General features: G+C 40.8%; 1 protein-coding gene and 1 pseudogene across 1 annotated transcript in view; both read right to left on the reverse strand.

Moving 5' to 3' along the window:
- LOC129432401 (sialic acid-binding Ig-like lectin 14) overlaps positions 1 to 24,736 on the reverse strand; it is a 92,374-nt gene that overhangs the window by 15,511 nt on the left and 52,127 nt on the right. The window lies entirely within an intron of this gene.
- Positions 5,446 to 15,728, reverse strand: LOC129432099 (sialic acid-binding Ig-like lectin 13; annotated as a pseudogene).

Here is a 24,736-nt window from a genome sequence, read left to right on the forward strand (position 1 = left end):
GTTTAAAGGAAATACAGGATTAATCACTATAATCGTGACTTGAAATGAACCATATTTAATAGAACAAGCAAAAACTGGAGCTAAACCTGTACATGTATAAAATAAAGTCTAATATGTGAAGTTGGTGATGCTGGAATAGGTGTGCACTTGTATTTTTTTCTGACAGCAGCAAACTGTTTTTCAAAAATCATGCCCCCCCCCCTTTAATGCTCTTACAACGCAATACAAATATTAACTCAAATAAATATCAGTGCAACTTTAATAAAGAGAAAATCACTAAAAGCGTTTTTCCGCTGAAAAAAGTCCTTGACTGACTGTCAGCAACATAATGTTTCAAAAGTTTGACATAAGATGTAAAATGTAGGTTTGTTTATTTTTTCACAGTTTTTGAAAGCATTTCATTCAGCAAAGCTATTGATGCTACTTCTGCTCTGTGTAAAAGATAGTTTTGCAGAGAAAGTTTTCCTGAAATTTTTATAGGTTTGTGCTGTAAGCAAAAATATGCCTGATGTCTGAAGTTTTTGGTACACTAAAAGTTTCCCTAGCATTTCTGTGGTTATTACAGCAGGACATAGTTTTGTGCTGTAAGCAAAAAATGTGTCTAATGTCCTCATAAAAAGAGAAGTTGGTACACAAAAAAAATGTGTGTGCATGAGGAGCAAGGAAGTGTTTATATTTAAGCTCATTCATGTGGCTCTGATGATTATAATTATAATATAATAATTTGTTATATTTATATAGCGCTTTTCTGCAGCACTTAAAGCACTTTACGTGACAGGTGGATCCTTCTCAACAACCACCAGTGTGCACCACCTGGATGATGTAACAGCAGTCATATTGCACCAGAACGCCCACCACACACCAGTTTATTAGCGGAGAGAAGACAGAGTAATGTCACCAATTACATGAGGGGATGATTATTACACCAATGGGTAAGTTTGGCCAGGGCACACCCCTACTCTTTTTCAAAATACTTCCTGGGAATTTTAATGACCACAGAGAGTCAGGACCTCGGTTTAACATCTCATCTGAAGGATGGTGCTTTTTGACAGTATAGTGTCCCCATCACTATACTGCCGTGTTAGGACTCACACAAATGTGACACAGGGTGAGCACCCCCTTCTGGTCTCACTAACACCTCTACCAGCAACAACCTGGTTTTCAAGGAGGTCTCCCATCCAAGTACTAACCAGGCTCAACCTTACTTAGCTTTTGTGGGCAACCAGTCTTGGGCTACAGGGTGATATGGTTGCTGGTTAAACAGAACTGATGTAACTGTCTCTTTGTGTGAAGCTCACGGGAATCCCTATCCTAAAGAGTAATGTTGTTCCCATGAACCTTACACAGACACACAGTTTTGTTACAGCTGAAGAGAGAGAGATTTTGGAAGCATCTGAGAGAAAGTAAAGAAGAAAGATAAAAAATAAACAAATTTACATTACACATGTGATGCTGCTTTGTGCTTTTGTGTTTTTGTGCTTTGCTGGTAAAATAAACACTTATACTAACACTGACTATTCAGCAACACTGATGTGTTTTGGGTACCATGTTTGTTTTTGGTTTGACAGTAATAGCTGTGTTTTCAGGAGCATCTGAAGGGAAAACAAATCCAGAGCATATGACATTAACAATGCTCAGCACGTTAAACATTATGGGCTTTAAAAAGCAGTGACATTTAAGCGTATGTTTTTGTTTATAGAATCATTGTCTTACCAAACAATTGCTATTTTGCAATGCAAAAAGGGTAACGCTTTAGATGACACCCTGGAAAGTACTGCGTAAGTACAGCGAATTTACAGCGTATGTTTCTGTAGTTATAGTTTACTTATGAAATACGTACGTGTAATTATAAGGGAACAATTTATCATATTTGGGGAATAAAGGGGTAACAGCCAGGAAAAATACAAATAATATATGCAGTAAAGTACTACGTAAGTACAGCGAATTTACAGCATACATTTCTGTTATTATAGTGTACTTATGAAGTACATACGTGTAATTTTAAGGAAACAATTTATTATATTTTGGGAACAAAGGGTAACAAGTGCCACTTTAATTTACAGCCCGCAGATGTTGTATTTACTCTTTAACTACATGAAACAAGGTAACAAGTGCCACTTTAATTTACAGCCCGTAGATGTTGTATTTACTCTGTAACTACGTGAAACAAGGGGGTAACAAGTGCCACTTTAGTTTACAGCCCGCAGATGCTATACTTACTCTGTAACAACGTGAAACAAGGGGGTCAAAAATTTTGACTTAGACTGTAACAACACAAAACAATTTTATATTTACACAGTAACTACAGAAAATAGTTCTAGTTTTGCTTGCTTTGTTTTCACCATAGTTGCCTTGCATATTTTTAATTTTGCTTGATGACCCAACAAATTCCTGTACTCTTTTTCTTTCTTAAGGTAAGGTAACCTTTATTGAAAATTCGAAATAAATTGTATCATACTAATAAATAGCATAAACACAATTGAAAACTGAATTTCAAGTTTTGTTGTTTAGTAATCTCCATCATCATGCATCATGAAATTATAAAATATGTACCACCCGTGGTTAAAAAAATACTTAGCCTATGCCTAAATATATTTTAATAGCCTACCTATATTATTCCAAAAATATATGTGGTGTATGACTATGATTGAATGAAGACCCACAGTTTGCTGAATGCAGCCATGGTATGACGCCAGTGTGATCACCACGCACAAGCTATATGTGGAGAGGAGTGTGATCGAGCCAATTCAGTGAATGTGTGTGTTCTCGCTAAATTACTCTCCAACATAAGATTGTTTTGCATGTAGCCTACGCCATATCACGTAGGCCTAATATTTGCATAGTTAGTCCTAAGTTATGAATTACTTGCTGTATTAATAATTTGTAATCTCCCACGTTTTTAGCATTTAAATATACATACCATGTAATATTAAAATAGTTAGCCCTTAGTTATAAAATACTTACTGCATATATTATTTGTATTTTTCCTGGTTGTTACCCCTTTGTTCCCCAAATATTATAAATTGTTCCCTTATAATTCCGTGTACGTATTTCATAAGTATACTATAATTACAGAAGCATACGCTGTAAATTTGCTGTACTTACGCAGTACTATCCGGGCTGTAATCTAAAGCGTTACTGAATTATCTTATTCGAGCATGAGTGCATTATGATTGTGAGTGTCGGGAGTGTGTTTTACAGTATAGTGTTACAAAACTTTTAGAAGTAGACTTCAGTTGAAAATATAAAGTAGCACTGCAACGTTTTACTAAAATATGGTCTGTCAAACAATAACCTTACAGTACTTTAACTTTTCTTACATCTCTAAACAATGAGCTGTCTGTGGGTGCTATGGCAACTCTGGTTGTTGTCGTACGAGTGTGCCCACCTAGAACGAGCATGAGACTGGGTGCAGTTTCTGTAACAGCCACTGGTGTCAGTAACGGTTAGAAATTTCAGAACCTACGTAGAGCTCCTTTAATGAATGATTGAAGTAACATCATGCATATGTCTTTTTACAAAGACTCAAAAATATAGGAAAAGTAATGCAGACGAAGACATGAAATCATACTATCATGTGAGATCTATAAATAAAAAACTATATCAGTAAAGTAATTTTCTAAACAAAGTAATCAGATAAGAAATTTTAAGGGTGTGACATGAACGCCTGATCTGGAGTGTAATGATAAAAACATTCCTTTAAATAAGCAATACGCTGCCTGAGGCTCATGCTATTTCAGATATTAAATGACGTTTAATGAACTGAGAAACACATTATGTCATCTTTATTTATACTTTTGAAAACTTTAACTTTTTACATCCTCTTCATGAAAAAAGATTTTCACACTTCTCCATATCTACTGGGTCTGAAATATACCAAGTGCTTATTTTATAAACCATGTTTGAGAGGACTAAGAACAGTTTGTGTAGATTAAAGAGATAAGCTAAAAATGAAAATAACCTCATGAATTACTTATCCTCAAGTCATCCGAGTTACAAATGTCCATCATTCAGACGAGCACAATTTGTTATTTTAGAAAATGGCCTGTGTGACTCTTCTACGCTTTATAACAGTAGAACACAGGGTTCAAGACTTTCAAGCCCAAAAAAAGTGCACCCATCCTTCACAGAAGTAATCCACACAGCTTTAGGATGTTAATAAATGCCTTCTGGGGGTAATTGATGTGATTTTTTAAGAAAAATATTCAATAATAATTGCTTCTAGCTTCTGTTAGCGGCCAAAGCACATTCACCAGAGAGTTTCAGTGTAGGACATACGTAGTGACGAACGTGGAGGCACAGAGGAGAGACCAAAACAAGGCCAGTCACAAAGAAGTCATCTAAACCAATGATTACAAAAAATGGTGGAGGATTTTGAAGAAAAGAGGACATTGATTTATCCCTATCTGTAGCTAAAACAACTGACAACGCACAGTTAACAGTGTGAGATTGGTAGTCGAATCAGGCTTCTTCTATCGAAGCATCAAATCTTTGACTATTTGGGGTCACCCTTAATAACCATGAATGTCATGTGACTGATCACTTTGAAGCAATGGTAATGCAGTTATGTCACAGGTCGGAGCAGACAACAGATGTCGTGAGTCTCGCCCCTCCCTAGTTTTCACCTCGAGGAGGTCCCAAGAGCACCCCAATGACCAGACACACAAGGAGCGCAAGTAAATTAAAACAAACTTTATTTAAATTATTTAAAAGGTAAGTAGGGGAGGGGAAAGGGAATCTAAAAGCAAACTCTCGGGGCCAGAGAGTGTCAATCCTGAGTCGCTCTGATTCCGTCACGAGGGCTCTCAGGCAGGTCTTCAGACTCTTCGTGTTTTTCCCTCACTTGACCTCAACCCGAATATTCACAGCTTTGTCTTTGTTCTGTATTGCAGGAGAACTGCCCGTGGAGCCTTTCCTTTTCCTGGACGTGAAGAAATGAGGATGGTAAGTGACACTGACGAATTAATGAAGTGGGTACCTGGTGCTGATAGCGGCGAGTTCCTGGGCTCAACACTGGAAGCACCTAGAAGGTACATGGGTAAGTATTGGAAGAGCGACTGGGCCTAGTCTGATGGGCGTGCCAGTAAGTATGCAGACAGGCGTTCTTGATTCTTGGCCTTGAGTGTGTTGGTAAGTATGCAAAATGTATGCACGGGATCTTGACTCGGGTCGTTCAGGTGAGTATACAAGAGTGATCCACTGGATCTTGGCTCTTGGGGTACAGGTGGATATACAGGACGACACACTGATTCCTTACTTTGGGCACACCGGTGAGTATACAGGGATAATACGCTGGCTCTTAGCTTTGGGCATACAGGTGAGTATACAGAATGGCTGATAATGGGTACAACTCACAGACCCTCGAAGAGGTGGATGACAGGCTTTAGCTCTTTGAAGCTTGGGAGACTGGAGAGGATGTATTTGCCACGACACTTGTAGCCTTCTTCACCGGGACAAACTTCCCAGACAAACACTCAACACGGTCACTTCCAACCGTAGAAAACACTCCTGTGATGACTCAGACCTTAGGCTCGGACCTGCAGAACTGGTAGCAAACAGACACACAGAATTCCTTCACAAATTTACTTGGCTTTATTGAATGTATGGGGAAAGATACAGCACCTCTTGGCTTTGAACAAGGGCAGATGGAGGTACAGGTCGAAGCTGCTGCTTGTTGGACCTAACACGGCCTCAGCCGGTGTCACTACGATGGGTGCATTCAGGTAGGTAGTCGCATCAAGTATGTCCCACAGGAAACAGGTCAAACGCTTCCCTTTCCTCTCTTCCAACTGACAGGACACGAGATCTAGACAGGGGCGGGCCTCTGAAATCACTCCACAGACAGGTAATCACACGCAGAGACAAAACAGCTAGTTTTTCAGGCAGCAGCCAATACTTCCCTCCGTTGACATTCCCCACAATATTCACACAGTTCCTTACTGGTTATCATTGCCTCGCCACCACCCGGTGGGGGAAAAAGGGATCAGAAGTCACAAGCGGTGTATATATAAAAGTGGTTGTCCACCAGCACCAGTACACGTTCTCTCAAAACAGGGTTTCCTTGCCGGCCTAGGGAGTGAATTCTGACAACAGGGACACGGCACAACACTGCAATTTCCAGGTGTACACACGTCAAAAAAAGACTCTGCACACTCACAGTGAAATAGATTCAGCACATCACGTTGGACCGGGGATTCGTCCTGGATAATTGAAGTCACTGATGCAGCGGATGGGCAGATGTAAACGTCAAAGCCACGACAATGCAACGTACTCCCTCCTTTGCTGGTTCCGGCTCGCCCACCAATCCTTTCCACAGTGGGGCAGCTTACACACTAAGCACAACTCACAAGGGCCACACTGATACTCCACACTTGTAAGTAAAACACTGACACGACGACAATTCAGCGTACTCACAGTTCCGTTGACATTAGTTCTTCCCCTTTTCCTTCCAGATACTTTGCGTAAACACAGCCGGCGGTACAATCTCCTCGTTCCTGCCTCCTCGTACTGTAGTTCCGGCAGCTCTTCAATACATACGATCTTCTCCAAGGAAATAACACATGTCAACATGACACTTCAATAAAGGTAATCTTTATACTCAAACCTGTGTGTGTGTTCATGCCCAATCCTCAATATCCACAATACATCCATCTCTCCAATCGCTTCAACCGCTCCGTCTCACCCACAACATCAGCTGGAATAAAAACTTCTCTTCCTCTTTTTCCAATGCCCTATTTATGTGCCTCCTCTTAATTGAATCGCCCAACCATCAATCGCCACACTCCTCTGCACACCTGCTGCCAATAAAACCCAAATTTGGGTTGCCCGGAGTTCCCAGAAATGACTGGTGTTTCGGGGATCATCGTCCGGGCGGAACTAATTTCCACCACTTTAGTTTCCGCCCTTCAAAAGTCACTCCGTGACAGTTATATCAACAACAACAAAAAATGACAGAGGTTAAAAAGTCTCTTTATTGAAGTATTGGTTAAGATCAATACAGATATCAGAAGATTGACTCTAATGACAAAATAATAATAAAAATATGTAGTGAACATATACAACGTATATAACAAAACATTCTGGACCCCTCTACAACAGCTACAGGACTGGATATTGGTGGGTTAACACAAACAAAGGCCCAGTTCCATCAGATAAGGCTGCTTGGACAACTGGCAGATATCTTTTATGGCTGTCCAAAGCCGAGAAGAAGAGGACGTTTTGATTGGTCCACTACATTTCTCCTTATCATCCTTTACTCTCATCCGAAGCCAGGGTGATAGGTAACATGCAAAGTATTGGCTAAACCAAAGGACAAGTCTATCTGCACACTATTTACTTAACACTTACAACAGTACCAAAGTAGTAGCATGGTTTAATGTCATTTTTGTCAGTAGAGGTCACTAAATAAAAACAGCTGCCACTTGATGAATCTCTTAAAGATATTTAATGTGCTCTGAGTTTGTCACATCACAGACAAATGTTATTAACCACCCAATGAAATTTGAATTATGCAAAAAATAAAAAATAAGTAAATAAGTTCAATTCAAGGGTAAAAACTGCATTCTCTGCTCCCATGCAACGGGGGCGTGTCCTGTCGCCCTTAAACCACGTCCACACATACGCAAGATACCTTCTTTCTTAACTTTCAAATACTGCTTCAACCTGAATGGATGCTTGGGATTGTTTTAGGGGCGGGGCCATGTGTGGTGGCTCAAGTGTGTCATCGAGCCACCGTTTAAGGGCCACCTAAAAAACCCAAAACTCATAAATAGTGAAACTGTTTAACAATCTAACTACTACATAGTTTATAGTGGTGTGTTCCAGCAATACATTACTAACATTTTATAATGTTTAGAAACATTTTTCAAGATTGACTTTAAAGCAACTATCCTGTATAGCTCAGTGACAAATTATTGCATTGCATTAGCAGCATTAAAGGTCATGAATTTGAACACAGGAAACAAACATGCTGATAAAATATGTACACTGTAAAAAATGTCTGTAGAAATTACAGTATTAATGGGTATTACTGGCAACTAGCTGCCAGTAACTTACTGTAGATTTTACATTTATGTTATTAACTGGCAACATTTTGTTCAAAGTTAAATGAACATGAAAAATTTTTTGACTTTATCTTCTACAGTAAGTTACTGGCAACCAGCTGCAAAATTACAGCAAATTTTTTAGAGTGTATACATTGTAATCCACTATAAGTCACTTTTGATAAATGTGTCTGCCAAATGCATGAATGTACAATGTAATATACACTACCCAATAGGTCAACAAACTGATGAACAAGTTAACCAGTAATTCTACGTAAGTTATAAGTAAAAAAAGTACCAGAAAATAGTAAAAGAATGTAAACAGTGTAATATCTTTACAGATTGTTAAAATGTGAGATTCATGGATGCTGTGGATTCTTTACTGAAGATCCTGCTGATGATCTGACATTAAAACTGTGCTGTGAGTCATTCACACAAATCATGACTAATATCAGTGAACTAATCCAGTACTTCCTATATCAGCTTGAACGCCCATTCTGTTCACAGGCTGATCAAAACTATGTTTAAACACAAAGTCCAATTAAAACTGAGCCTGTTAGCAAATGTTTTTATTTTGTGTTTTTCAAATAATGTTACAATGTTATTGTGAATGGCTACTGTGTCTCCTTAAATATCACAGTACAGTATACACCTATGATTAAGTAACATCATGTATAACTGTCTGTTCACAAAGACTCAAAACTGTAGAAAAAGAAAGTCACGAAATTAAATAACACTAACATGTGAAATATATAAATAAAAAACTATATCCGTAAATTAATTTAATTAATAATCATGAAGTAGTAAAATAAGAAATTCAAAGGATGTGAAATGAAAGCCTGATCTGACACTGGAGTGCAGGGAGAAAAAGATGACATCAAATGAGCAATAAACTGCATGAGGCTCACGTTATTTCAGATATTACACATTATGTTTAATTTGCAAATTTTTTTAAAAATAAATGTGACAGACTGACCAGGTCCTGTTAAACAGTCACAAGTTGAGAGAAAATTCTTTACATCCTCTTTATGAAAAAAGATCTTCACACTTTTATGTCTAAAATATTCAGGCTAAAATGATCTGAAACTCACATCAGATCTTTCAGAAATACAATGTGCTTATTATATAAACCATTTCTGAGAGGACTGAGAAATTTTTTTTTTCTCCTAGGTGAGTGCTATACCAAGAAAAAGGACCCAGTCACATAAAAATAACCACCATAAGAGGTTGTGCATACCAAAGCTTTGAAACGCCCGCTGGACGCCAGAATATTTTTCAACTCTCGGCTTTAGCACAAAAAAACGCAAGCTACAGTACTGGCTTTTGTGAAAAATGCCACGCTTCCATTATGGGTTGTGCACACCAACACTTTTAAACGTGGCTGAAAACACCTGGAGGGTGCCGAATGCCAGCTGTTTTTCAACTGAGTGCCAGCTGAGTGCCAGCTTTCTTCAGCTGAGCGCTTTGGTAGCTCTGATACTTCAGCTGCGAGCCGGTTGGTTGCTGTGGTAAAGTCCCGCCCCTCCTCCACTGTGATTGGACGGCTGTGTGAGAACTGACATTGATGAGTGGAGCTTTTCACCCAAAGTTGAATCTCTTTCAACTCTCGACGCTCAGCGTCGAGCATGGGAAAACCGCTGAGCGCCGGTTTTCAGCACGGAAGAAAACCGCTAGCTGTACAGAAATCAGAAGGTTGACTCTTTAATGACAAAATATTAATATAAATTTTTTTTTAAATATATATATATATATATTGTAAATGTAAATAATATATCAAATGAAAACCATTGTTAAATACAAATTGTTTCACTGTAAAAAACATTTTCTGCCTTAAATGTTTTTCTCAGATTTACAAGTCATTTTAACTTATTATTATTTATTTTGACTAGAGATGAGTTGTTATAACTTATACAATTAAGTTTACCTTTTTCAACTATATTTTATAAGTTGCAACTTATCCCTTGTCAAGATAAATAAAAAAAAACAAGGAAGGAAATAATTTTTACAGTGTAGTACAACATTCAAAATCAGAAAGCATTTAAACAAACATATGATTTTCTATATTTAGTTTAAAGAAACTGTATCACAAAAACTAAGAATTGTCTGCATAAATTCATGGCCACTGACATTTACAGTTCAATAACATCTATTTGTTGCTGCCAGATCTCAGTGTGATAACAGATGAAGGGTACAGTTAATTTTTAAGCATGGTCCCTTTACGCATGTTAAGAGTGTTGGTATTTCTGTCTTTTGCCAAAGATCTGAACGTCACAGATTAATCACTACATGTAAAAAAATACTAACGTCAAAGCTGCACTGATGCATGAAAATGGAGTAGATAGTGGGGTGGTTTCCTGGACAGGGATTAGCTTAAACCAGGACTAGACCTTAGTTTAATTAGGAAATATAACTAGTTTTAACAAACATACCTTACTAAAAACATTACTTGTGTGCATTTTGAGGCAATAAAGAGGAACTGGTGTATTTTAAGATATGTCTGTGCAGGTTGTTTGCAGTTTGGACAGCTCTTACATTTATTTTAGTCTAAGACAAGTCTAGTCCCTGTCCGGGAAACCTCCCCAGTAAGTTTTATTCATTATTAATTAAATTATTTATTTATATACAAAGGGACAGATCTTTTAACGTTTTTTTAATAATTAAAGTCTCATATTCAGACACTGGAGCAGAGAGTTGAAGAGAAGCATATATGCCTGCATCATTGTGAACCTGAAAACAAAAACAATCTCAAACATCATCATCACTTTCATTATCATCTACTATAGTAAAACATCACAAACTCACCTTCAACTTGTTGCTCAATCTGGAAGAAAGTAAATGAAGTTATTAAAAAATTTATAACATTGGGCTAGTGAATTTAGGATATTTTGGAAAGTGACATATTTGCCAATGTATGGAAACCCATACTTGGAATATAACCCCTGCATTTCACCCATCCAGTATATAATGAACACGCGCACTGCAAGTCGTGAACACACTAGTAGGAGCAGTGGGCAGCTATCACTGCAGTGGGGAGCAATTGACCTATGGCTAAACCACGCCCCCACACGCGATGAGCCAATCACTGTGCGCATAGCAACCCAATACACTTGGACATTCTTTCCTTCCACGTCAATTGAAATGCATTGCAGTTAGTCAGTGCAGTTAGTTAGTTTCATTCATTTTTTTATTTTTTTTGTCATTTTAAGTTTAATCAAACGATGTGCATGGATGTGCATACAACTCCAACACTAGGTGTCCCGAAACACTAGACGATTTTTAACCCTTTCCCTAACCACATCTCAATTGAGATAAGTGTCTGCTTAATCCAGATTAAGTAATGCGCGGTAGACCACAACACCAACTAAACGTGGATGAATTAAACAAGGATGTCTACATCTGTTCTAAGCTAAGTCAACAAAGTATTTGAAGGTTATCTTTAACATCTCTAATGTAACGTTAGCCTGGTAAATGTTAACGTTAACTTCTAGCTGCGTTGTACATCATGTCACATAACTTCATTAACGTATCTGCAAATAACCGAGATAACAAATGTTATTTGTTATTTGTAATAGCATGTTGTGCTGAATGATTCATGTAAATACTGTAGCAGCCAACTAACAGAGAGGTAACTTACTCTTGGTAAAGATGGTAAAAATGCTTGTCCTGAAAATGTATGCTGAAGCTTTTCATCGAACTTCTCAACAATAAAATTATTAATATAACCCTCCAATGCATAGTTAAGACCCTTTTGGTAACTTCGAGATGATATATAGACTTTCTGTCTCCAAAAATCATAAATTGACTCCTGTGAAATGTCTCCTACTGTGCCAGCTGCCATACCTGCGCCTGTCACCGAATGTTGATTATTTGTCCAATGAGTGGAGGGGGCGTGGCTTAGCTATAGGTAAATTGGGGCTAAGGTGCCTTGCTCAAGGGCACCACAGTTGCAACACGCCAGTCGTGAGCCTTGAACCGGCAGCTCTCATGTTAAGGCTGGCACTCTTTTCACTAAGCTACAACTGCCCCATTTAAGTGCAAAATTAGTATATTATGCCTCTAATAAACATGTACCACACAAGTACTGTGGTATTTTGCCACTACCTGTACATTTTAAAACAAGTAGAAATATTATATATATTATAAATATTATTTTTTAGCACAATGCTGGTGGTCTGATCAGATTCAGTGGATTGTGCTGAGCTATGCTGGAAGTGCTGGCGCCAGACCTGGAGATCAGCTGAATGGATTCCAAAAAAGTTAGGGGAGCTGGAAAATGAGCATATTTTCAAAAAAAGTGTCCCTTAAGCACTAAGTTTCTTTTACAGTGTGATAAACCACCAGAAAATAGAGACAAAAAATTATTTTTCACAATTTTCTATTTAATCTGTTTTTGTTTTTCAAATATTGGGTTTGTTCAATGTTATGGTATTATTGGATAGAAAATAAGCAATATTTCCAAACGTTTTGTAAATATTGGTTGTATGAGCAAAAATGATCTGTGAAATGCAGTTGTGCATCTTTGAGATGTGTGAGCAAATTGTAAACACAGTATTGTGTGTGAATTAGAGTTAGTTTTCTTACGTGTCATCTCCTGAGGTCTGGAAACCAGTTGAATCACTTCACTGCCGTGAGTGTTGATGGTGACACACTGCAGAGTGTCTGTGTGTGTAAGTGACTGATGGAGAGAAATGAAGCTCCTCAAGTCTGTGCTGTTCAATCGCTCCTCACTGATGAATGTGTTTGTAGAGTTACTGACAGGACGTCCAGATAGATGCCACTCCACTTTAGGAGAGGGATTCCCATGAGCCTCACACAAACACACAGTTACATCAGTTCTGTTACAGCTGAAAAAAAAAACATTTTGGCTGCGTCTGAAGTGAAGAAGAAATATTATTAATAAATACAGAAAAAAAAATCCTACACTAAAACATGTAATGTGACGTGAATACAGTTAATACTCACACTGAATGTTCAGCAACACTGATGTGTTTTGGGTACCATGTTGGTTTTTGGCTTGACAGTAGTAGCGTCCGGTGTGTGTACGATCAGTCACATTGAAGGTGAGATTATATCCAGTCTGCAGCTCCTCCAGCTGTCCTCCATTCTCTCTGTACCAGGTGTAGTTGAACACTGCTGGATTTCCATCACTGCTGCAGATCAAAGTCACTGAACTGCCCTCCAGTACAGAGTTAGATGGAAACACAGACACTGATGTGTTTTTAGGACCATCTGAAGGAGAAACAAATTCAGAAAATCACTATGTAATATACAATATGGTAAACAAGTATATATTGTTACGCTTACACTGAACACGTAATGTGATGTATCTCTGTGCTGTTGTGTTTCTCTGCTGTAGCTGGTAGGTTATAGTGCACATGAAAGTGACTCCATGTTGAAGGTGAGTAGCAGTGAAGTTCAGATCTCAGTTTGATTCTGTTGATCCAGCTGTAGTCTGCTGTTCTCATTAGCCTCTTTCACACAGTAATTCTGGTAAATTACCATGAATTTACCAGAATGAATTTACCAGTAAATACAAAAATGTGCTGTTCACACATGCAGTGACGTTCCGTCTTTTTACCAGTAAGACATCATTCACACATCAGTATCAAAATACCGGTAAATTCGGAGAGAAAGCGGAAGTTACCTGTGGCGCGCGGCCGGCGAGCTCCGTCCGTGTCGTATGTGTAAACGGCGGGTTATGACTTAATATCCACGGTCCGTATTTTGTTGTTTTCACATCTGTGGCAAACGGTCGCGAAGTTGCTCGTGACCAAACAACATTGCGTTAGGCGGCGTCAAACGGAACCTGCGCATTTGCACATTAGGCTTCACAGATGGTGTGCTAAGGACGTCAGCAATTTGGCAATTAGATGGTAAGCCGTTTTAAACAACTTTGGTGAAGAAATGTGGATGTTAACTTCAGGTGTGCTTGACTTTTAAGCAACATGTGTGTGGAAACGTCCGTAAACAGTCTGGGGGAAACCGCGTCACCTGTATAAAAAACTTCCTGATTGGCCCGCCCGATCTGTCAGCGCGGTCTGACGTCATCTAAATGCCGGTAATGCTATATTTTTCGTTCACACACAGCGCTTACCGGTAAATTACCGTTAATCTTACAACCTGTCTTACTGGTAAATTGGGAGCACCGGAAAGGTTCTGTTCACACATGACATGTTAACTGCAATTTACCAGTAAATTACCAGTAAAGACTGTATGTGTGAAAGGGACTATTGAGGTGGAGTCTGTCAGTGGAGCTCCATGTGAGAGTTGGTGGAGAAGAGGAGCAGAGAGTCTTAGCAGAGCAGCGCAGACACATAGAGCTCCCCTCTAACACCTCCTCATGAACCTCAACCTCCATCTGATCCTTAAACATCTGCACTGTGGGATTGGGGGGAGAGTCTGAAATGCACACAGATATATTTGCAGTGTCACCAGAAGGTCACAAAGTAACTTTTTTTGTTGTTCTCTTAGATTTTTATTTATTACTCGAGCTAATCATTCTAAATGTTTTTATTTCATAAACAAAAACAGATTTTATTGCACTGTACTCATGATCACTCACCGATCACATCTATTGAAACAGATTTTTCTTTACACTTCCATTTCAGTCCCCCATTACCCTCAATCTTGAAGTAAAATGTGCCTTTGTGATTTGAAGTAACATTATAAAAGATGGTAGTACAGTCCGTGTTTTGTAATTTTCCAGTTATGGCCCCTTTAAAAGAGAGTTTGGAGTTGCTGGAGTTAAACACAATATTGTTGTCTAGATGCCCATCTTTAAACCACATTCCTGCAGCACTGTCAGTGAGATCTTTGTCATATGTGTTATTAATAGTAAATGTGCAGTTTATGGTCACACAGGATCCACTCAGAGCTTCAATCTTCTCTGGCAGACTGATGTTCCAATCTCCACACCAAACACCTACAATACAAACATAATGATTGTTTATTAATAAGGATTTCTTTATTAACTCACACACACAACCAGTCAGGCATACTGTACATCGTTTAATTCCATAGACCCAATGCATTTTATACTGTACAAACTGTATATGCTATTCCCTTATCCTACCCCAGTCCCTATCCCCAACTATCACAAAACCTGGCAGTGTTTAAGCTATTTAAAAAGTACTATTTAGTATGTTTTTACTGTGTATGTTAAACCAGTGGTTCTCAAACTTTTTCTGCGTGCGGCCCCCCTTGTGTACAGTGCATTCCTTCGCGGCCCCCCAAAGAAATGTATGACAAAAAACGTATCTAAAATATAACATTTTAATTAAACAAAACATATTAAGTTATACAAAGTAGTGCTGTTGGTTAGTAGCCTTATTTTTTTAGGTTTAATTATACAGAATTCATGATAAATGAATGTATTTTATAAAATGTCATAAAACTGGGGCCCCCCTAGCACCATCTCGCGGCCCCCCTGGGGGCCCCGGCCCCCAGTTTGAGAACCACTGTGTTAAACTGTTCAGTTTATGGGTACATTTCCTTTGTGTAAACACCAAACATACATTTAGCACTTTCATTCACACTTTTAACACCCATATTTTCACAGTTAGCAAAACAGTAGACATGTCATACTTTTGTTAGAAAAACCAAACACATTTTTTGCTAAATGAAAATGATGAAAAGCAAACCTTGTAACAAATAAATAAGAATAATGATTTGCATTTCCGTCTTCATCTCTTCATTAAAATAAGATCAGTCCGTTGAAACAAACACCTGTAAATATGCAATAAATGAATAAATGAACTCATGCAATTATATATTACAACCCCACAATGTAACTCACGTGTACTAATCAAACTTATATTTAATTATGACATCATGCAAGCATTGAGCAGGTCAAAAACGTTTAAGATCAACAGCAGTTTTACAATCTCTTCTTTTTAAGAAATATAAGTTTTAGATTATCTTACCAGAAATGAGAAGTCTTTGCTGAAAGCAGATTTGTTAAAATGTCTCATTTATGGATCCTGAGGATTTTATACTAAAGCAATTGCAGATGATTTGAGAAGTGAAAATGACTTCCAGTATCAACATGATCACACATTCTGTTCAAAGAGCAAAGTTGAGTCTGTAAGCAACCGTTTAGAGTCAAAGAATAAACTCTGTAAATTAAGAAACACTTCAACGGACAATGAAATTACATCTAAAGCAGTTAGAAATGACCATCTCAAACCATATAAATAATAATGTAAAAACAGGCAGCTGAAAAATACAGGACACATCTAAACTACTTTGCAGTTAAAAACTGTATTTAATTAAAAAAAGAGTATTTAATTAATTAATTTGTATACATCTGCTTTGTACTTAATAACACTGCCATAGCACAGTTAGTAAAATGGACGGCCACACGCTGAATTAGTTTCACATGTGGCTTCATGACATGAAAAAAATGCTATAAACATTTATTAAACAAAAGAACACCAATTGTAATATAAACCACCCTAATGTATGTATATGGTAAAAATATAAGAGGAAACATAGTTAAATAAAATATCATAAAATTTGAAGAGTCATGCGTGGAATTTTAGGAACATCCTTTTACTGTTTTTTGAGTTGATTTTGTGTAGAAAACAATAAATCACAATTAAAATGACTTAAGCTGGGCTTACACGGACTGGGTCACATTTAATCTGTACTACACATGAAGACCGTTTCTCAAACAGAAGGCTGCATACTCCGGAGGTCACATATGCAGGCTGCATATGTCATCAAGCCTGGTTTATTTCAGTAAACTGAGCATTACATTCACAAGTCATAAGCATATTACAACAATTTACAATGAACTACAGTATGTATAATAGTAAACATTATAATTGGTAATATTCTGAAATTACACCATCTTTATGACGCATGCAGCCAACAAATGCGACCTCCGGAGGATGCAGCCCTTCAGTGTGAGAAATGGCCTAAAGCCACCTTTTCACTGTACACGACAAACGACGGCCAAAAAACGGAAGTCATTTATTCACTACTATAGATATGAAAGGGCCGGCGTGAGGTGATGACCATCTTTGGATGCATAATTTTCAATTTGTTTAGAGCGTTAAATCCGTTAAAAAAATGTAACTTGTGCAACTAAACCCCATGCAATACTCCAACATGATGTATTTCAGTGTATTCCAATCAAAACACTTTTCAAGGTGAAGATTATTAATCCCTTTTTGTTTAACTTTATCAATAACATTTGAACAGTGCTGGGCAAGCTACTTGGAAAATGTAGTGAGCTAAGCTACCAGTTACTTCACATTAAATGAAGCTTCACTACACTGAAGCTACCCCCCTGGGAAATGTAGCAAGCTAAGCTACATCAATAGTAGCTTGCTACATCCAAGCTACTTTTTCATTTTTAACCAGTTTTATTATGTAATTATTTATTCAGTTTCAATTTATCATTTTGGTAATTATAAGCAATACAAGCATAATGTAGGCCTATACTTCACATTTTGGGGCTGTTTGCTGGACTTATCTTACTCCCAGAATAAAATGCATGTTTGAGCTGCCTTTATTTAAAAACACCTGGCCCTGACATATCTTAACACAAGGGTCTCCAACGTGGGCCCGCAGGCAGCAGGTAGCCTGCACAGAGTCTGTGAGAAGCCCGCCAAAGCACATTCTATTAATAATTTCAATTGTAATATTTATTACAAGTTTTTATATTAGCTTGGCTTGATGACATAACCCAATCAGAGGTAGAGCACGAGTCTTCACAGAATGCGAGTGGTAATGTTTTGTATGAATGAAGGCTGCACAACTCGAAAATACGGAACAATCGACATCCTGTGTCGATTCAAATGACGCGCTTATTCTCAAATTCAGGACGACTTTAGAAATGTTTGGAAAATTGTAGCTTGTGTGGAAGCTACCTCACTACTTGGTCAAAAAAAGAGCTTAGCTACTGAAAAGCTATTTGATTTAGAAAGCAGCTAAGCTACCGCCAAGCTACTGAAAAATGTAGTTAAACTACTAGCTTCGCTACTTGTAGTGAAGCTACTGCCCAGCACTGCATTTGAATCCTTAAAAAAACTGATTACTGATAAGTATTACATTACTAATACATTGTCTCCCTATGTTCTCTCCAAATATATTGTCAGTCTTTGTCATATATGCTGTAGCTGTTTATTGTTTAATTCCTTCATTTATTTATTTTACTATGGTGAATATTAGAAATAAAGCCGCTTGTGCAGGAATGAGCTTCTCTCCCATGTTGCCATGAATTTATGATTAAACTGAAACTTCATTACGACTGCCACTAGGGGGCAATCTCCGACAGTCGTGTCCAAATGTAAAAGAACAAAGATGGGCCAGTTTGAGGAGTGATTTAACTCAAACTGCAACAAAAGTCGCTGTATATTTACCTACCCTGATAGACAAAATGAACATTCATCTATTAGTCTAGTTGCTTAATAATTGATTTATAATTGATGTGCTCATTAGAGGTCTACACGGAAGACTCGAGACCCGAAGACTATATTTTAGGTCTATATTTCAAATGATCAGCCAGGTCCGGGTCGGTTCTCAATCTATTACTTCGGGTCCTGGGTCTGTTTAACATTGTGGGTAATACCCAAGGTCGATCGGACTCGGAGAACACACACTCACATTTAAATAAAATTTCAAAAACAGCAACAAAAACTCAGATGAACTGTCGCATAAATTTTTTCTATGATGCTAAAATTGCGTTAAAAAGTTAATATTTGGTTGCTCCAACCAGGCAGCTAACGCGCATGTGCTCTTTTAATGTTTCTCTGCAGTGGCGGATGGTGACTTCTTTTTCTGAGGGCGCACAATGCGAAGTTCGTCACAACATGTATGTAGCCCGTCATGTGTCTGGTACGTAATTTCAAAATATGTGTTCTGCGCTTCGAGAGATCGTATGTGCATCACGTGTCATGCCAAAATAAGTGCCTGCTGCAGACGCGTCAAAGGGTTTAAAATAAAAGAGACGATCATGTTTGCCAGATACTCGCATAATCTCATGCCTAATCAGAGTTTAATGTTAAGGGAGTGCCTTTTGGAACATGAGCGTCTCTTTTATCATAAACGGTTTTGACGCTAGTGCAGCAGGCACTTATTTTGACAAAACACATGATGCACACATGATCTCTCCACACCCATGACACATATTTTGGAAAAGGGAACCACACACATGATACTCCGAACACTTATTTTGAATTCGCGCCCCTCGGATGAGAAGTCACGAGCCGCCACTGTTTCTCTGGCTACCAGTCAGGAGCTTTTGCAGTGAGACGCAATGACTTTACCTTTGACAATTGGCTGTTTTATTTAGAAGGCGGGACCTATTCTGACGTACCGCGCATTTTGCATTGACTTCTCTAATTTTTATAATAATATTATAAATTGACCGTCTTGCTGTTATATCTAAAGTTTTCGTGACTCTGCTCAAACAGCACAGAGATGATAGCAAAGAAGTAAAGCTAAAGCGGCCATGGCACTGACCGAGCAATCGTTATTATAATCCAAATGGGCAAACATTATTAAGCAAGTTGTGTCATGACCCAGTTTCTTTCTCTCTTTCTCTACACACACACACACACACACACACACACACACACACACACACACACTCTATCATACACACATACACACACATCGCCCGCTCTCATTACTCTCTGCCGCAGCTGTTTCCACTCTCTCTCTCTCCACCTGTTCCTCATCTTCCCTCATTAACCTAGGCTTTATCTATCGTGCCCTGTCATTGTCTTTTGTCAGATTGTTAAGCTATGCAGACGTGTCTGTTTCTGTACTGGATTAATATCTATTATTCCCTGTCCTGTCCTGTCCTGTCTCGTGTGTGATGATTACATTGTTGCTGTTGGAATTACCCCCTGCGTTTATTTTTCATACACAGAACTGTGGCTCAAGAGAGACTTGTACTATACCTGTGTGGTGCTGCTGGCTGGCATCGGCCTCCTCTCGCTCTCTCCGGGTGCTTAGTGAATCCCGCTGCCCTTTTGTTCTGCTCTGCCACAGAGGACTATCGAGTTGTCATTTACCAGCCATCTGGATATTTTTCTGTTCATCTATGTTTTTGTTGGTGCCGTTATTTCTGCCTGTGGCCAGCTTTATTAAACTGTGACATTTTTTGCTATCCCTGCATTTGAGTCCTTCATTCCCATAACAGAACAATCTGACCAAACATGGACTCAGCGGGTAGCAGTCCCTTCCAAGCAGCCGATCCCTTTCAGGTAGCCGTCGAGCATCAGGGTGCCCTTCTAGGACGGCACGAGGAGGACATCACCGCTGCCAGACATGCGGTTGAGACACTTGCTGCCCAGATGTCTGATCTCTCGCAGCAGGTACATCAGATCCGCCAGCCGCGGGCCTCTTCACCGGTCGTTCATGTTCCACCGGAGCCACGGATTAACAATCCTCCTGTCTATTCGGGTGAGCCTACTCAGTGCCGTGCCTTTCTGACCCAGTGTGAGGTGGTTTTCTCCCTTCAGCCAGTGACGTATGCCAGGGAGCGCTCGAGGGTCGCTTATGTCATCTCCCTTCTCTCTGGTCGCGCCCGGGAGTGGGCCACGGTTAACTGGCAGGCGGAGTCGGATTGTGTCCTCCGCTTCGCTCAATTCAAGAATGAGATGATCCAGGTCTTCGACCGCTCTGCTCATGGCGCTGAGGCTTCTCGACAGCTGTCCGTCCTTCGACAGGGTAGAGGCTCGGTGTCTGATTTTTCTATTGAGTTCCGCACCCTCGCTACCACCAGTGGCTGGAACGAGCCTTCTCTCATTGCCCGGTTTTTGGAGGGACTTAATTCGGAGATCAGGGAGGAGATCTTCATTCGGGAGGTTCCTCTCTCCCTCGACGACCTCATTGCTCTCGCCATCCGGGTTGAGAAGCGGTTTGAGCTTCGCCGTAAAGCCCGTCGCACGGAGACAGCGGCTCCCTCTTCCTCTTCTGTCAAGGCTGCACCTGTTTTTGCCGAAGCTGTGCCGGAGCCCATGCAGTTAGGTGGTCTTCGTATCTCTCCCAAGGAACGGGAGAGAAGGATTTTTAACCGTCTATGCATGTACTGTGCAGCCGCTGACCATTTTGTGTCTGCATGTCCGGTAAAAGGGCCAACGCTCGTCGGTAGATGGAGGGTTACTGGCGAGCGCCATCACACAGAAAACCCCTTCCAGGGCTTGTACGTCACTTCCGGTCATGCTTCACTGGTCCGCTTCATCAATTGCCAGTTCTGCCTTAATCGACTCTGGGGCAGAGGGAAATTTTATTGATGAAGGTTGGGCTCTACAACAAGGTATTCCTCTCATGCATTTAAGTGACAGTACTCCTTTATTTGCCTTAGATGGCAGTTCATTACCCAAGGTACAGAAGGAGACTGTTCCATTGACACTTACCGTTTCTGGTAACCATAGAGAGACAATTTCTTTTTTGATTTTTCGCTCTCCTTTTACCCCTATTGTCCTGGGTCATCCTTGGCTTAAACGCCATAGTCCACATATTGATTGGTCTAAGGGATCTATTGTTTCGTGGGGGTTGTCTTGTCATGTTGAGTGTTTAGTATCTGCTGTCCCTCCTGTCTCTTCTGTTTCTGTGTTTCAGGAAGAAGCTGGTGATTTGTCTGGAGTTCCGGAGGAGTATCACGATCTGCGGGAGGTCTTCAGTCGTTCACGGGCCACCTCTCTCCCTCCTCATCGTTCATATGACTGCGCTATCGATCTCTTACCGGGGACCACGCCTCCTAGGGGTAGACTCTATTCTCTGTCGGCTCCTGAACGGGAGGCGCTAGAGAATTATCTTTCTGATTCACTTAGTGCGGGTACCATTGTTCCGTCGTCATCTCCCGCTGGTGCGGGGTTTTTCTTCGTAAAGAAGAAGGACGGGTCGCTCCGTCCCTGCATTGATTATCGAGGGCTGAATGACATCACTGTTAAGAATCGCTATCCTTTGCCATTGATGTCTTCAGCCTTCGAGATCCTGCAGGGAGCTAAGATTTTTACCAAGCTCGATCTCCGCAACGCATATCATTTAGTGCGTATTAAAGAAGGAGACGAGTGGAAGACCGCCTTTAACACGCCCCTCGGTCATTTTGAATATCGGGTCCTCCCTTTCGGTCTAGTCAACGCCCCCTCCGTGTTTCAGGCTCTTGTCAATGATGTTCTCCGTGACATGCTTAACATTTTTGTGTTTGTCTATATAGACGACATACTAATTTTCTCCCCGTCTCTCCAGGTTCATGTCCAGCATGTACGTCGGGTTCTTCAACGCTTACGTGAGAACCGGCTATTCGTCAAAGCAGAGAAGTGTTCGTTTCACGTATCTTCGGTCACGTTTCTGGGTTCTGTAATCTCGGCAGAGGGGATTAGTATGGATCCTTCTAAGGTTCAAGCGGTGGTAGATTGGCCGGCTCCCGATTCTCGTGTCTCGTTACAACGCTTCATTGGGTTTGCAAATTTTTATCGCCGCTTTATCCGAAACTTTAGTCAGGTGGCCGCCCCTCTCACCGCTCTAACATCTGTCAAGTCACGCTTTGAATGGTCAGAATCCGCTCAAAGGGCTTTTGATCATTTAAAGTCTCTTTTCACTACCGCACCCATTCTTATCACGCCTGATGTCACTAGACAGTTCATCGTCGAGGTTGATGCGTCTGAAGTAGGGGTGGGTGCTGTTCTATCACAGCGATCTGCAGCTGATGGAAAGATCCACCCGTGCGCCTATTATTCCCATCGTCTTTCGCCTGCGGAACGTAATTACGATGTCGGCAACCGGGAGCTGCTTGCCATACGCTTAGCGCTCGGCGAGTGGCGACATTGGTTGGAGGGTTCTTCTATTCCCTTTATTGTCTGGACCGACCATCGTAATTTAGAATATATCCGCTCCGCCAAGAGATTAAATGCGCGTCAGGCTCGTTGGGCATTATTTTTCACGCGCTTTGATTTTTCTATCTCTTACCGCCCCGGTTCTAAGAACGTTAAACCGGATGCATTGTCTCGGCTCTTTGATTCCTCTACCCCCTCCACGTCAAGAGAGGAGATTATTTCTCCCGGTCTCGTGGTAGGGGCCGCAGGGTGGGGAATCGAAAGACAGGTTAAGCGCTCTTTATCTCGCGTTGCCATCCCTCGACAATGCCCAAGGGGCTTACTCTTTGTTCCGGTGCCCACACGCTTGGCTGTCCTCCAGTGGGGACATGCATCTAAATTAACTGCCCATCCTGGTGTCCGGGGTACACTTGCGGCTATCCGTCAGCGTTTTTGGTGGCCCACCTTAGAACGTGACGCTCGTCGCTTTATTGCTTCATGTGCGGTTTGCGCTCAAACTAAGGCTGGCAATGCCCCGCCAGCCGGTCTGCTTCGTCCGCTACCTGTTCCTACTCGCCCGTGGTCTCACATCGCGCTCGACTTTATCACCGGTCGTCCCCCGTCTAATGGTAACACGGTCATTTTGACGGTGGTAGATCGGTTTTCTAAGTCTGCCCACTTTATCCCGCTCACTAAACTCCCCTCTGCCAAGGAGACCGCCCAGATCGCTGTAGACCATGTATTTAAATTACATGGTTTACCCTCTGAAGTAATTTCTGACAGAGGACCTCAATTTTCCTCTCTATTCTGGAGAGAGTTTTGTCGCCTCATTGGTGCCACTGCCAATCTCTCGTCGGGCTTTCACCCCCAGACTTGTGGCCAAGCTGAACGAGCCAACCAGATCATAGGTCGGCTCTTACGTAGTCTCGCATTTCGTAACCCATCATCTTGGTCTGAGCAGCTCCCGTGGGCAGAGTATGCCCATAATTCGCTCCCATCCTCTGCCACGGGACTGTCTCCGTTTCAGTGCTGCCTCGGGTACCAGCCTCCTTTATTCTCTTCACAAGAGGTTGATTCTAGATGCCCGAGCGTGCAGAAATTTATTTCTCGCTGTAAACGAACCTGGAGAAGGGTGAGATCCGCTCTTTGTCGCTCTCGTAGACGCATGTGCATTACAGCCAATAAACGTCGGATTAAGAGCCCCCGCTATTTGCCGGGTCAAAGGGTGTGGTTATCCACAGCAAATTTACCTCTCCAGTCTGAATCTCGCAAATTAGCTCCTCGATTTATCGGACCTTTCCCTATCACTAAGATTATTAATCCTGTCGCTGTCAAACTCCGTCTCCCGTCTAATCTTCGCCGGGTACACCCCGTTTTTCATGTCTCTTGCATAAAGCCTGCCCCCCGCTCGTCCCCTCGCTCTGCGCTCTCTGCCATTCGTATCGAGGGGTCGCCCGTTTACAAGGTCCGCAAGATTTTGGACATGCGTCGTCGGGGGCGTGGACATCAGTACTTGGTCGATTGGGAGGGTTATGGTCCTGAGGAGAGGAGTTGGGTTTCTCCCCGGGACGTCTTGGATCCTTCGCTCATTGATGATTTCCTCCGGTCTCGTCAGGCTTCCCCCTTGGGAGCGCCAGGAGGCGCTCTTAGTGGGGGGGCACTGTCATGACCCAGTTTCTTTCTCTCTTTCTCTACACACACACACACTCTATCATACACACATACACACACATCGCCCGCTCTCATTACTCTCTGCCGCAGCTGTTTCCACTCTCTCTCTCTCCACCTGTTCCTCATCTTCCCTCATTAACCTAGGCTTTATCTATCGTGCCCTGTCATTGTCTTTTGTCAGATTGTTAAGCTATGCAGACGTGTCTGTTTCTGTACTGGATTAATATCTACTATTCCCTGTCCTGTCCT

This window comes from Misgurnus anguillicaudatus, chromosome 1 (genome assembly GCF_027580225.2).
Source record: "Misgurnus anguillicaudatus chromosome 1, ASM2758022v2, whole genome shotgun sequence".
In the NCBI taxonomy this organism is placed as follows: Eukaryota; Metazoa; Chordata; class Actinopteri; order Cypriniformes; family Cobitidae; genus Misgurnus; species Misgurnus anguillicaudatus.